The following is a 10,454-nucleotide window of genomic DNA, read 5'->3' as shown; positions in this document are numbered from 1 at the left end:
TGCACGGACAAGGGTCATAGATAGATAGATAGAGCTGGATGGTGATTGGAAGCTCTGAGATATTTGGAGTTGTAAAATATTTGGAAGTGTGGTGACGAAATTTGGCACGGGTCGAGGCGGTCGGTCTCCGACGCGCATCGACCGGGTAGAGCTCTCGGCTTGGTTTGGAAGTTTCGAAGGGGGTGACGAAATTTGGCACGGGTGGTCGAGCATGGCCCCGGTAGAGCGTGCACGGGTCTGGGCCTCGGTGAGTGGTCGACGGTGGCATGTGCAGGGATTCGACTTGGGTGTGTGATCGATGAAAGCACAAGTCCACGACGGGTACGGTGTGCATAGATTCGAGCTCGGTGGCGTGGTCCATGATGTCACAGGTGCACGGGACGGGGCGAATACCCACCCGGCGGTCGACCGTAGGCGCCTCCGATGCACGTGCACAGATCTGGGACTCGGTGTGTCGTTCGATAGCACCAGTCGGAGAGACGGTGCGCGAGACCGAGTCGACCGAGAGCGTCGTCGGCAGGGAGTGCACGAGAGGGGGTCGATCGAATGTTCGCGACCCTTTAGTGTAGCGGGCATTGGCTTACGTGTGCCCGACGGAGACGGCAGAAGGACCGACGAGCACACGCATAGAGTTGTGACCTCGTCAGAGATGACGAGCCCCCACCCCGCGAAAATATTGCCAACTTTAGTGTAGCGGGTACTGGCTAGGATGTGCCCGACGGAGGCGGGAAGAACGACACACGGACACATGCATAGAGATGTGACCGTCGTCAACTTGAACGTATCGGGCGCTGGCTGGGATGTGCCCGGCGGAGACGGCAGAACGACACGCGAACACATGCATAGTGTTGTGACGTCGTTAAAGAAGACTTGACAAAAAAAAATAAAATAAATAAATACAAAAAATCGAGCGGGTATTGGCATAGGTTTGCCCGACGGTAGAACGACACACGAACACATGCATAGAGTTTGTGAAGATTGTCAACTTGCATGTATCGGGTACTAGCGGCCTGTGTGTGCCCGACGGAGACGGCAGAACGACACACGGACACATGCATAGAGTTGTGACGTCGTTAAAGAAGACTTGACAAAAAAAAAAAAATAATAAATACAAAAAAATCAAGCGGGTATTGGCATAGGTTTGCCCGACGGCAGAACGACACGCGAACACATGCATAGAGTTTGTGACCGTTGTCAACTTGAATGTATCGGGCGCTGGCTGGGATGTGCCCGGCGGAGACGGCAGAACGACACGCGAACACATGCATAGAGTTTGTGACCGTTGTCAACTTGCATGAATCGGGTACTGGCCTGTGTGCGCCCGACGTTGACGGTAGAACGACCCACGAGCACATGCATAGAGTTTGTGACCGTTGTCAACTTGCGTGTATCGGGTACTGGCCTGTGTGTGCCCGACGTTGACGGCAGAACGACCCGCGAACACATGCATAGAGTTGTGACCATTGTCAACTTGAATGTATCGGGCGCTGGCTTGATTGTGTGCCCGACGGAGACGGCAGAACGACCCACGAACACATGCATAGAATTTGGACTTCCTTGAAGAAGACGTTGACATAAAAAAAAAAAAAAAAAAGTCAAGCGGGTACTGGCTCAAGTGTGCCCGACGGTGACGGTAGAACGACCCGCGAACACATGCATAGAGTTGTGACCATTGTCAACTTGAATGTATCGGGCGCTGGCTGGGATGTGCCCGGCGGAGACGGCAGAACGACACGCGAACACATGCATAGAGTTTGTGACCGTTGTCAACTTGAATGTATCGGGCGCTGGCTGGGATGTGCCCGGCGGAGACGGCAGAACGACACGCGAACACATGCATAGAGTTTGTGACCGTTGTCAACTTGCATGAATCGGGTACTGGCCTGTGTGCGCCCGACGTTGACGGTAGAACGACCCACGAGCACATGCATAGAGTTGTGACCGTTGTCAACTTGAATGTATCGGGTACTGGCCTGTGTGTGCCCGACGTTGACGGCAGAACGACCCGCGAACACATGCATAGTGTTGTGACCATCGTCAACTTGAATGTATCGGGCGCTGGCTTGATTGTGTGCCCGACGGAGACGGCAGAACGACCCACGAACACATGCATAGAATTTGGACTTCCTTGAAGAAGACGTTGACATAAAAAAAAAAAAAAAGTCAAGCGGGTACTGGCTCAAGTGTGCCCGACGGTGACGGTAGAACGACCCGCGAACACATGCATAGAGTTGTGACCATTGTCAACTTGAATGTATCGGGCGCTGGCTGGGATGTGCCCGGCGGAGACGGCAGAACGACACGCGAACACATGCATAGAGTTTGTGACCGTTGTCAACTTGAATGTATCGGGCGCTGGCTGGGATGTGCCCGGCGGAGACGGCAGAACGACACGCGAACACATGCATAGAGTTTGTGACCGTTGTCAACTTGCATGAATCGGGTACTGGCCTGTGTGCGCCCGACGTTGACGGCAGAACGACCCGCGAGCACATGCATAGAGTTGTGACCGTTGTCAACTTGAATGTATCGGGCGCTGGCTGGGATGCGCCCGGCGGAGACGGCAGAACGACACGCGAACACATTCATAGTGTTGTGACCGTCGTCAACTTGAATGTATCGGGCGCTGGCTAGGATGTGCGCGGCGGAGACGGCAGAACGACACGCGAACACATGCATAGAGTTTTGACCACTGTCAACTTTAATGTATCGGGCGCTGGCTAGGATGTGCGCGGCGGAGACGGCAGAACGACACGCGAACACATGCATAGAGTTTGTGACCATTGTCAACTTGCGTGTATCGGGTACTGGCCTGTGTGTGCCCGACGTTGACGGCAGAACGACCCGCGAACACATGCATAGAGTTGTGACCATTGTCAACTTGAATGTATCGGGCGCTGGCCTGTGTGTGCCCGACGGAGACGGCAGAACGACCCACGAACACATGCATAGAATTTGGACTTCCTTGAAGAAGACGTTGACATAAAAAAAAAAAAAAAAAAGTCAAGCGGGTACTGGCTCAAGTGTGCCCGACGGTGACGGTAGAACGACCCGCGAACACATGCATAGAGTTGTGACCATTGTCAACTTGAATGTATCGGGCGCTGGCTGGGATGTGCCCGGCGGAGACGGCAGAACGACACGCGAACACATGCATAGAGTTTGTGACCGTTGTCAACTTGAATGTATCGGGCGCTGGCTGGGATGTGCCCGGCGGAGACGGCAGAACGACACGCGAACACATGCATAGAGTTTGTGACCGTTGTCAACTTGCATGAATCGGGTACTGGCCTGTGTGCGCCCGACGTTGACGGTAGAACGACCCACGAGCACATGCATAGAGTTGTGACCGTTGTCAACTTGAATGTATCGGGCGCTGGCTGGGATGCGCCCGGCGGAGACGGCAGAACGACACGCGAACACATGCATAGTGTTGTGACCATCGTCAACTTGAATGTATCGGGCGCTGGCTAGGATGTGCGCGGCGGAGACGGCAGAACGACACGCGAACACATGCATAGAGTTTTGACCACTGTCAACTTGAATGTATCGGGCGCTGGCCTGTGTGTGCCCGACGGAGACGGCAGAACGACCCACGAACACATGCATAGAATTTGGACTTCCTTGAAGAAGACGTTGACTTAAAAAAAAAAAAAAAAAGTCAAGCGGGTACTGGCTCAAGTGTGCCCGACGGTGACGGTAGAGACGACCCGCGAACACATGCATAGAGTTGTGACCATTGTCAACTTGAATGTATCGGGCGCTGGCTGGGATGTGCCCGGCGGAGACGGCAGAACGACACGCGAACACATGCATAGAGTTGTGACCGTTGTCAACTTGAATGTATCGGGCGCTGGCTGGGATGTGCCCGGCGGAGACGGCAGAACGACACGCGAACACATGCATAGAGTTTGTGACCACTGTCAACTTGCATGTATCGGGTACTGGCCTGTGTGCGCCCGACGTTGACGGTAGAACGACCCACGAGCACATGCATAGAGTTGTGACCGTTGTCAACTTTAATGTATCGGGCGCTGGCTGGGATGTGCCCGGCGGAGACGGCAGAACGACACGCGAACACATGCATAGAGTTGTGACCGTTGTCAACTTGAATGTATCGGGCGCTGGCTGGGATGTGCCCGGCGGAGACGGCAGAACGACACGCGAACACATGCATAGAGTTTGTGACCATTGTCAACTTGCATGTATCGGGTACTGGCCTGTGTGCGCCCGACGTTGACGGTAGAACGACCCACGAGCACATGCATAGAGTTGTGACCGTTGTCAACTTGAATGTATCGGGCGCTGGCTGGGATGTGCCCGGCGGAGACGGCAGAACGACACGCGAACACATGCATAGAGTTTGTGACCACTGTCAACTTGCATGTATCGGGTACTGGCCTGTGTGCGCCCGACGTTGACGGTAGAACGACCCACGAGCACATGCATAGAGTTGTGACCATTGTCAATTTTAATGTAGCGGGTACTGGCCTGTGTGTTCCCGACGTTGACGGCAGAACGACCCACGAGCACATGCATAGAGTTGTGACCGTTGTCAACTGAAATGTATCGGGCGCTGGCTGGGATGTGCCCGGCGGAGACGGCAGAACGACACGCGAACACATGCATAGAGTTTTGACTTCGTTACAGAGGACGTTGACAAAAAAAAAATAATAATAATAATATCAAAAAAAAAAAAACATGGTCAACTTTAGTGTAACGGGTATTGGCTTAAGTGTGTGACCCAATGGTCAGAATGAGTGGGCAGAGTGAATCGGATTATATATTAAGGGGAGTGTCTTGTCTCGCCGGTCGATCTTCAAATTGTAGAAGTTTCCTCATATATCTCCTTGATTTCGTCAAGATATATCCGGCACGGGAGCAACCCCGACACTCCTCTGAAAATACGGGTCGCTCCCATGTGAGAAGGTCGATGGTGTGATCGACGGCACGAGTGTCATGCGACCGGGCGAGGGCCGAGTAATTAGCCGACGGTGATGCACACATGCGTAGGCATGGGACCCGTTGTCGTTGCACGAGTCTGTGAGACGGGGCGCCGCCGGACAAGACATACCCGGCACGGGAGCAACCCCGGCACTCCTCTGAAAACACGGGTTGCTCCCGGGTGAGAAGGTCGATGGTGCGGTCGATGGCACGAGTGTCATGCGACCGGGCGAGGGCCGAGATTTAGGCCGACGGTGATGCACACAGGCGTAGGCTGGGACTCGTCGTGTTGCACGAGTCTGTGAGACGGGGCGACGGCCGACCTCGACGGCAGGCCGCCCGATGCATCCGCAAGGTGTGGCTCTCGTCCGAGATTTTGAGATCTCTTTAGTGTAGCGGGTATTGGCTTAAGTGTGTGATCCAATGGTCAGAACGAGCGGGCAGAGTGAATCGGATTCTATATATGAGGGGGGTAGTAGAGTCGATCCAAGACTCGAGAAGGCTTTTAATGTCTGTCGTGTGTGTATGCGTGTCATGGTTGGACTCCAGCGGGCCCTTTCGGTAGGGTCAGCCGTCGTTTCATCGCGACCATGTGTTGCAACTCGGCGCTCAGAGCGGGGGTTTTCACCCACTCGCCCCGTGAGCAGAGGTGTCCCTCCGTGCACACGTATATATCGACGTTCAGATATGAAGCTTTCGCGGACGGGAGTCCACCCGAGACTCGAAAAGGCTCCTTGCCTGTGGTGCGTAAATATGTTTTTGCACGTCAGACCCTTGCTGGCCTTCTCGGTAGGGTCAGCCGTCGTTTCATCGCGACCATGTGTTGCAACTCGGCGCTCGGTGCGGGGGTTTTCACCCACTCGCCCCGTGAGTAGAAGGTTCTTTCGTGCATATGTATATATACAATCCCAGATATTGAGCTTTTTCATCCGCAGAACCCCCGGTGGAGAAGAGAGAGAGTAGAGATGAGAGAGAAAGGAGAAGGGAGAAGGCCTCTCGCGTTGCGTGGTCGATGGCACGAGTGCCATGCGACCAGGCGAAAGGCAAACGGCAAGCCGACGGCGACGGCAGGCCGCCCGACTCACCCGCAGAGAATCTGGGTCTCGTTCGAGATTTCGAGATCTCTTAAGTGTAGCGGGTATTGGCTTAAGTGTGTGATCCAATGGTCAGAACGAGCGGGCAGAGTGAATCGGATTCTATATATGAGGGGGGTAGTAGAGTCGATCCAAGACTCGAGAAGGCTTTTAATGTCTGTCGTGTGTGTATACGTGTCATGGTTGGACTCCAGCGGGCCCTTTCGGTAGGGTCAGCCGTCGTTTCATCGCGACCATGTGTTGCAACTCGGCGCTCAGAGCGGGGGTTTTCACCCACTCGCCCCGTGAGCAGAGGTGTCCCTCCGTGCACACGTATATATCGACGTTCAGATATTGAGCCTTTTCATCCGCAGAACCCCCGGTGGAGAAAGAGCAGGACCTCGGTGTCGTCAGATATCGAGCTTTCTCCACGGGACCCGTTCGGGCATGCTGCCGTTGCTGCGACCATGTGTTGCACTCGGCGCTCGGTACGGGCTTTTTCATCCAAGCAACGAATGCACGCTCGAGGCGTGCGATTGCTCTCCCCTGTTCCAGTGGACGAGCCGTCGCCCTCCCGCGTCGCTTCGAACCGGTCCCGTCTCCGAGGCGGGACCACTGCGACTCCTCTCGAGACGACCCAGTCGACTCGGGTAGAGATACACACCTCGAGAATCCCTTCGGGCGGTTCTTCGATCACTGTACCGTAATAGCACGGCATCGACAATTGAGAATTCAGAGAGAGAGAGAGGGGAGTGCGAGAGCGACTCCCGGACGGCGAACGGGCCCAGCCCGGTTCTGTCGACCGTTACCTGGTTGATCCTGCCAGTAGTCATATGCTTGTCTCAAAGATTAAGCCATGCACGTCTAAGTACAATCCTGAACATACAAGAGAAACTGCAGATGGCTCATTAGATCAGTTATGGTTTATTGGAGAAAGTCTTATACCATGGATAACTGTGGTAATTCTAGAGCTAATACATGCAACAAAGCGCCGACCCTTCGGGGGAAGCGTGCTCTTATTAGGAACAAGGCCAGCCCGGTCCTTTCGGGGTCCGGTCTCCGCTGGTGAACTCTAGATAATCATGCCGATCGCACGGTCTTGCACCGGCGACGCTCCCTTCAAAAGTCTGCTCTATCAACTTTCGATGGTAAGTTATGCGCTTATCATGGTTGTGACGGGTAACGGAGAATCAGGGTTCGATTCCGGAGAGGGAGCCTGAGAAACGGCTACCACATCCAAGGAAGGCAGCAGGCACGCAAATTACCCACTCCTGACACGGGGAGGTAGTGACAAAAAATAACGATACAGGCCTCTTCGGAGGCCCTGTGATCGGAATGAGTACACTTTAAATCCTTTAACGAGGATCTACTGGAGGGCAAGTCTGGTGCCAGCAGCCGCGGTAATTCCAGCTCCAGCAGCGTATATTAAATTTGCTGCAGTTAAAAAGCTCGTAGTCGGATTTCTGGCCGGGGCGGGCGGTCCGCCGTGAGGCGTGCACTGCCCGTTCCCCTTCTCCCCGTCAAACGGGAGTCGTGGGAGATTTTTCCCGGCCAGTGATTCGGTTGGTCGTGCGGTGCTCTTAACTGAGTGCCGTGCGAGACTGGAACGTTTACTTTGAGAAAATTGAAGTGTTCAAAGCAGGCCAAAGTGCCCGAACAGCTCAGCATGGAATAGTGGAAGAGGACCTCGGTTCTATTTCGTTGGTCTTGAGATCCTGAGGTAATGATCAAGAGGGACTGCCGGGGGCATTCGTATTGCGGCGTGAGAGGTGAAATTCTTGGATCGTCGCAAGACGCCCGACAGCGAAAGCATTTGCCAAGAATGTCTTCATTGATCAAGAACGAAAGTCGGAGGATCGAAGGCGATCAGATACCGCCCTAGTTCCGACCATAAACGATACCGACTCGTAATTCGCCGGCGTTCCTCCCATGACGCGGCGGGCAACTCTCCGGAAAACCAAAGTCTTTGGGTTCCGGGGGAAGTATGGTTGCAAAGCTGAAACTTAAAGGAATTGACGGAAGGGCACCACCAGGAGTGGAGCCTGCGGCTTAATTTGACTCAACACGGGGAAACCTACCCGGCCCGGACACAGTGAGGATTGACAGATTGAGAGCTCTTTCTTGATTTTGTGGATGGTGGTGCATGGCCGTTCTTAGTTGGTGGAGTGATTTGTCTGGTTAATTCCGATAACGAACGAGACTCTTGCTTGCTAAATAGTCCGGCCACCCGTCGTGGTGAGCCGCGAACTTCTTAGAGGGACAAATGGCTTTCAGCCATACGAGATGGAGCAATAACAGGTCTGTGATGCCCTTAGATGTCCGGGGCCGCACGCGCGCTACACTGGCGCAAGCAGCGGGTACATTTGCCCTCGGCCGAAAGGTCCGGGTAATCCGCTGAGACTTCTCCGTGCTGGGGACAGGGACTTGTAATTGTGTCCCTTGAACGAGGAATTCCAAGTAAACGCGAGTCATCAGCTCGCATTGATTACGTCCCTGCCCTTTGTACACACCGCCCGTCGCTACTACCGATCGAATGACTTAGTGAGGCCATCGGATCGACCGTCTGGCACCCCCGGCTTCGGCCGGTTGTCGAGGCGCGACGAGAAGACGGTCAAACTTGATCATTTAGAGGAAGTAAAAGTCGTAACAAGGTTTCCGTAGGTGAACCTGCGGAAGGATCATTAACAGAACCCTTCCCCTCCGTGATCGGAGAGGGAACAAAGGGGGAATGTCGGAAAAGCCGTCACAGAGAGACACGCGGAGAGAGCAAATTGGAAAAGCCGGGGGGACTCGAGCGGGGTTTTCACCGCCTCCTTCCCCGTTCCACGGTCGAGGTCAGACCCCGCGCTTCGCCTTCGCTCTCTCCGACAAAAAGGAGACGGGCGTGTCACACACAGACCAGCCCGGGGAGTACCCGGTTCTTCTCTCGTCGTCTGTCTCACGGAGTCTCGCACTCCCGGTAGCTTCGAGGGAGAAGTCCCGCAAGGGTGGAGACGCCGTCGCCGTCCGCGGCGCGGCGCTCCTCGAGGCATTCTCCGCAGGGCAGAGAAGGGGCACCGGTGTCGCCCGATTTCCCCCCAGTCGGCGAGTCTGACTCGCGCGACCCGCCCTCGCGGCGGTGGGGGGAAGGAGGGAGCCCGCTTCCCCCCTCGGCTCGACGGAGGATATTTCTTTCCAGTCACAAGCAAAGAAGGCACAGAGTCCCCGTGTCCTTTCTCCTTCCGTTCCACTTCTTCCCTCGGCTCTGAGGAGAGTTTGCGAACGCGGGAGTCTTCCAGTGGCAAATGACAATTCTTGGTGGTGGATCACTCGGCTCGTGCGTCGATGAAGAACGCAGTTAGATGCGAGAATTCATGTGAATTGCAGAACTCACTGATCATCGACTTATTCGAACGCAAATGGCGGCTCGGGGATGCTCTGCTCCTCGAGCCACGTCCGTCTGAGCGTCTGAAGACAATCACTCACAGAGTCGGCGTGTTCGCGCGCCGGAGGAGCGCCCGGCCGCAGCCGTCCCTTCGACGGCCGGCTGCGTCGGGTCAGTGTCAGATGGAGTTCTGTGATGTCGGCGCCGGTGAAACTCGGCGAGCAGGCTCGATCGGTAACCGGGGGTTCGTCGGTCGTGCGACGTGCCATCGGGGTGTAGACGTATGCGCCCGTGGTGCGGTCCAGCGTCCGACCCCCCGGAACGGTCGAGGAGCCTCTGCCGGGCAGAGCCGGTCGACCCAATCGCGGGGTCTCTCGTCCTCCCGTCTGCGTTCTCGCAGGCGCATGGTAGGCCACCCTTTCCCGCCGGCGACCCGATTCTTCGGGGAGCGCCGGGGAAGGAGAGACCCCGGGTCGCCGCTATGACTCCGATCACGTTCCACGTGTCTTTCACGATTCCAGACCTCAGATCGGATGAGATTACCCGCTGGATTTAAGCATATCACTAAGCGGAGAGAAAAGAAACTAACAAGGATTCCTTCAGTAGCGGCGAGCGAAGCAGGAAGAGCCCATCGCCGAATCCCCGCGCCCGTTTGCGGTGCGAGGGACCTGTGGCGTAAGGAAACTGAACTCCGGTCGACAGAGTCCGGCCGCAGTCCACTGTGATCGGGGCTGCAGCTTACCCGCAGCGGGTGTAAGGCCCGTAGGGCGGACTCGAAGGCCGGAGGGAAAGCTTTCCAAGAGTCGGGTTGTTTTAGAATGCAGCCCAAAGAGGGGTGGTGAACTCCATCCAAGGCTCAATACTATGCACGAGACCGATAGTCAACAAGTACCGTGAGGGAACGTTGAAAAGAACTTTGAAGAGAGGGTTCAACATTGCGTGAAACTGCCAAGAAGTAAACGGATGAGTGCCGCATGCTACATGGGGCGTCCGGTTGATTCAGGCGCGGTCGGCGCGGCAGCGTGTGCGGGTTCGGATCCCTCGGGACCGACCCGCGGCGCTTCGCCGTCCGG

At 55.5% G+C, this 10,454-nt stretch overlaps 3 non-coding genes across 3 annotated transcripts in view; all 3 read left to right on the top strand.

Annotated features, from left to right (window-relative positions):
• The first annotated feature begins 6,823 nt into the window (after positions 1-6,823).
• LOC139968343 (small subunit ribosomal RNA) lies at positions 6,824-8,701 on the top strand. Its single transcript, XR_011793348.1, has one exon. It is a non-coding gene; the product is annotated as a small subunit ribosomal RNA (ribosomal RNA).
• Positions 8,702-9,306: 605 nt separating this feature from the next.
• On the top strand, positions 9,307-9,466 carry LOC139968224 (5.8S ribosomal RNA). Its single transcript, XR_011793261.1, has one exon. It is a non-coding gene; the product is annotated as a 5.8S ribosomal RNA (ribosomal RNA).
• A 434-nt stretch (positions 9,467-9,900) lies between these two features.
• LOC139968456 (large subunit ribosomal RNA) overlaps positions 9,901-10,454 on the top strand; it is a 4,029-nt gene continuing 3,475 nt past the window's right edge. Inside the window, exon 1 of the ribosomal RNA XR_011793454.1 lies at positions 9,901-10,454. This exon is cut by the window's right edge and continues 3,475 nt beyond it. This is a non-coding gene — a ribosomal RNA (large subunit ribosomal RNA).

Source organism: Apostichopus japonicus, chromosome 5 (genome assembly GCF_037975245.1).
Source record: "Apostichopus japonicus isolate 1M-3 chromosome 5, ASM3797524v1, whole genome shotgun sequence".
In the NCBI taxonomy this organism is placed as follows: domain Eukaryota; kingdom Metazoa; phylum Echinodermata; class Holothuroidea; order Aspidochirotida; family Stichopodidae; genus Apostichopus; species Apostichopus japonicus.
Note: the sequence above shows the minus strand (reverse complement) of the source record. Positions and strands in the feature narration are given on the sequence as shown.